This window comes from Erythranthe guttata, chromosome 12 (assembly GCF_056151865.1).
Source record: "Erythranthe guttata isolate IM_541 chromosome 12, IM_541, whole genome shotgun sequence".
Lineage (NCBI taxonomy): Eukaryota > Viridiplantae > Streptophyta > Magnoliopsida > Lamiales > Phrymaceae > Erythranthe > Erythranthe guttata.
Window position 1 is genome coordinate 10,256,768 of NC_142544.1, and position 5,020 is coordinate 10,261,787.

At 32.7% G+C, this 5,020-nt stretch overlaps 1 long non-coding RNA gene across 1 annotated transcript; it reads right to left on the bottom strand.

The window, feature by feature from the left end:
• Nucleotides 1-755: 755 nt before the first annotated feature.
• Nucleotides 756-3,886, bottom strand: LOC148766429 (uncharacterized). Its single transcript, XR_016035103.1, has 2 exons — nt 3,531-3,886; nt 756-959 (listed from the first exon to the last, which is right to left on the bottom strand). It is a non-coding gene; the product is annotated as an uncharacterized LOC148766429 (long non-coding RNA).
• Between the last annotated feature and the right edge of the window lie 1,134 nt (nt 3,887-5,020).

Consider the following 5,020-nt stretch of genomic DNA (forward strand, 5'->3'; position numbering starts at 1 on the left):
TAGGTGTGAATCAAAAATGATCAAAGAGTAACCAAAGAGTTGCAATTAGGAAAATAAAATCAAATTAGAAGAGTGGATCCCTCAACATCTTTGGTAGTGTCTACGAAGTCGGGCATAACTTTCTCATCCGGACTCCAAATCAACAAGTTCCGGCGCCATAATAAAGATATTTCAGCTGGCTACAATTTCTGTCTAACGTCAAAATTCCTGATTCGGACTCGAACATGGTCAAAATTGGATTCCAAAAGCGATCACGAAAATACCTACTACAGTTCGAGGACATGAATGCGCATCAAGAAACATGCACAAAAACACTTGCTTGAAAAGATACGCACATAAGTAAAAGTACAAAAGCATGCACGCAAAAGTGCATTCGCAAAAAGGATCATGAAAAGACAAACTGTAGCACCCCGTTTAGTTTATACTCTATACCGAAAAATGGTATAAAGGTTTTTCTATTAAGTTGCAGTGGAAGACCTTTTAAAAATACGGTTCTGTTTTTCAAAACAAAGTTCTAGAGAAAGGTGGTAAAGTTTTCTCTAGTTTCGAAAATACTTGAAGTGTTTCGCTTCAATTTTAGTTCGATAAAAATCTTTCTTGAAAAATCCTTGTAGTCGAACACTTCATAGATTTAGTCAAAACAATTTCATTCTTTATTCGGTGCCACATTTTCCATTAAACAGTTTCTTGCTTCAAATAATAAATTCGGATTGTGGTGGAGCTCTTAAGAAATCAACATTAGAAAAGAACAAGAATAATCGGAAAACATTATATTATACAAAAGAAATAAAAATCATTTCCCGATAACATATTCAAGTACTACGGATTACAATCCACTAAAATGATTGAAGTACCAAAACGGAAGTTAATTAAATCCACATAAATTCCATACGGCTCGATTCCTCGGCTTTCCCCGGACTTGGTTCAACTTTGCTCCTCGGATTCGGATCATGAGCTACCTACACCAAGATAACATCTATATGAGCCTTTAAAAAGACTCAGTAAGAATCCGGAAGTAATAACAAGGTTTTGAAAAAGTCTTTACACATAATTTATATATATACACACATATATATAGGCATACACGAACACATAAACTTACGATCATTTAAACTTACACTTACTATACCTTACCTTTACTTTTCATTTGAATCTTTCAAGGATACTTAACATCTTTTCATTTCTTTCAAAAGTCGGGTACTTAACACCCTTCTTTCCTTTACTTTAATATGCAAAATGCATGAAAATGAGACTTTAGACTTTTAAAACTTTTTAGGAGAAAACATTGGGCCCGTTTGGAAAAACAATCGTGGAGTTCGGCAATAAGCCGTGTGTTTTGGAGCTTGTGATCTATAACTTTACTATAGTCACGACTATAACTTTACTACAGCCGAGTTAGTGGTTTATAATCCCGATTCCTATGTGAATCAGTCCCTATGTGGACAGGTCCCTATGTGGACCCCAACTATCAACAACTAACCGGAATATAGTCACGGCTATAACTTTACTATAGCCGAGTTAGTGGTTTATAATCCCGATTCCTATGTGAATCAATTCCTATGTGGACAGGCCCCTATGTTGACCCCAACTATCAACCACTAACGGAATACCAGCCCCCCGTATCCCATACTTATTCACCTAGATCCACAATCAATTTACAAACATTTTTAACTTTGAAAAATCGTGATTTATGCATCTTAGACATACTAATGAATCATATGATGCTTACATGATCTATCTATGTTACTTTCACATAAACAAGCATAAAGGTAACAAGCACCACAACAATTATATTTCACATCCTTTATCAAATCATTGAACACATAATCATATAGAACATAGCACTTTTACTTTCACATTTAATTTCATAAGCACACATAAACATTTAATATCACATAGCAGCACCAAGAAGGGCATTCTTCAACTTTAACCATATTATAATCACATAATCATATAACCATGTCATTCATAGCATATCAATATCACTCATATCATGAATTATGAAAATTATCACATACGACATTACTTTACTCTAATCACTTAATACATACACCATTATTTCAAAAGTTCCACACATAATAACAAATAATATACGAAATTAATCAAGTATTGTAACTTATCATAGAAGTCAATTAATCATTTTTCTAAATATGGTACTTGCTCCTTAACACCATTCTAGGCTAGTGGATTGTAATTCTTTCTTAGGACATGCAACAAGATACCTAAACTTAGATTATTAGGCCATAACTTAGAGATTTCACCTTCATCACTAACTTATCTTTCCTACCTCGGATATTAGGACCATGACCACAAATAATACTTTGATAAAAATAGTCATCTTAAGAAAATCAAACAGTTTTGATATCCTAAATTTGAAAAATCATTTCTCTTGAACCACATATCAAAAGTCTTTGAAACTTTTACAACATATTTATTTATATGTCATTAAAACCAGTAAGAAACAGTTTAATAAAATCATCATCGGAGTAAAACATATAAATAAATTTCTAAGGTGGTACAGTTTTGAAATCTGAACAGAGAGAGTGACTTTAAAAATTTATTTTGCTTTACTGGTTCATCCAAACCTTTTGAAATTTAAACTCCATATACTATTAGGAGTCTTATAAATCCCACAGAAACAGTTTTAGAAAATACTTAGGAATCTAGGATAAATAAATAAAATGGTACAGTAGTGCAGTTTAAAACTCAGAACAGGGGAGGAGAGTTCAAAAATTTCTTATAAATTATCTACTGTGTCAAACACTGCCAAATATTATCCCAAATGATTTTTCTATGTTGGGGTTCTAATCCAAGTGTAATCACTAAATTTGAAAGAGGAAAACATTAGATTTCATTACTAATTCTAAACTAACTCTAGTTTTGTACAGTTTCAGTAAATAATTCATAACTCATTTATTTCTACTCCAAAAATTACAAGCCACATATCAATATGACCATAACAGAGAGATATATCCTGATATAAAATTTCGTAGTTTTCATAAATAAACTCGTGGGTGAAACATGGGTTAAAATCCGTACCTATGAATCTGTAAATTTTACATATAACCATCTATTTCAAGATTCTAGACTCAATCAACTTAGATGCCTCAAATCCAAACCTTAAACATATAAGATCACAACTAGTAAATCAATAATATTAACATGCAATGATTAGAACCATAAGGATAATAAATTTCATTGCATGTAATCATCAAATTTCGGGTTTCTCACCAATCTTCTATTTTCTTTCAAGAATCAAGAATCAATAGCTAGATTCTCACATGCAAAGCCTTAAACATAGAATTAAACATATCAATCATCATCATCATTTTTCTCATCAAAGATCAAGGATTCAAGCATGGATCTTAACATGCATGAGACTAAACATATAATATAACATACTATGAGCACTTTCTTTCATAGAACTTTCAATTTCTTCAAACAATCAAGAAGGGAAGTTTTTCAAAAAGAGAAGAGAAGGAAATACTATTGATGTTAGCTTGATGTAGCAAGAATTCCATGATTCTTACCTTAGGGTCTTTGAGAATTTGAAAGGCTTTGTATATATTTGAAACCCACCTTCGTGGTTGAAGAATCTCCTTTTGGAGATGAAGAACTATCCTAGCTAGGAATTTATGAAAGAAAAACGAGAAGAAGAAGAAGAAGAAGAAGGAAGAGAGTTAATGGAGAAGGCTTGAATTAGAAGAAGAGATTTCTTCTTCTACTTTGGGCTATTTTGATCGATGGAGAGGGGGAAGGAGAAGGGGACTTAGCTGACTTTTGGTGTGCGGAAATGAAGAGGAGAGGGTGGTATTTATAGAATTGGAGAGGCTTGTATTCTTAATGAGTAAGTATGAAGAGGGGTCTTTTTGCAATTAGGAGTAACTTGAAAAAATCTAGAGGGACTTCTAGGCAATTTCATTTAAGATATCTTAAAAATAATGCTAAATGAAAAGTCAAGTGGAAATGCACATGGTATAAGTGTATGCATGCAACACATACAATCCTAGCCAATTTAAAAAGAGGAAATTACTATCAATTAAGCATATAAACTTTCTAGTGTGAGAAAATAAATTCTTATGTTACTAAAACTAAATCCACGTAAATCACATAATTTCACATGTTCAATTATATTAAACACATAAAATACAATTTAGTTGCGCAAAATAGAGAATAAAATCAAAAATATTTATGTAGACATATAATGCACATTAGTTCACATAATTTTACATAAATAGCAAATAAAGCAAATTGAAAAGCAACTAATAAAATTCGCACATACAACACATATTCATGCAAAGGAGACGAGAGGGAAAATACGGAAATCGGGTATCGGAAACGCGGGGTGTTACACAAACTATAATCCTAGGACATTAAAAAAACTCAACAAACATGCATAAACACACTCGCTCAAATGGACATGCACAAACGTACGTGTAAAAGAACATGCTCATAACTGCATTCGCAACAACGTTCTTCAAAACACGAACAACAACACCTGGAACTTAATACGCATAACCAAACAACAGCAAAATTACGAGAAACAAAAGATACAGTGGAGTGTAGAAATAACACTCTACGTTTACGTTTACGTGGATTTTTTTTGGATTAGTTTATATTTCTATTTTAATTTGGGGATTTAGTATCTTATAGGTACAAATCGAAAATTAGGTGTCCAAGAAGCAAAAATGATCAAAGAGTAAAAAAAGAGTTGCAATTAGGAAAATAAAATCAAATTAGAAGAGAGGATCTCTCAACATCTTTGGTAGTGTCCACGAAGTCGAGCATAACTTTCTCCTCTAGACATCAAATTAGCTGGTTATGGCGGCATTAATAAGCGATTTCAGCTGGCTACAATTCCTGTCTAACGTCAAATTTGCAAATTCGGACTCGAACACGGTCAAAATTGGATTCAAAAAGCGATCACGAAAATACGTACTACAGTTCGAGGACATGAATGCGCATCAAGAAACATGCACAAAAACTCTTGCTAGAAAAGATACGCACATGAGTGAAAGTA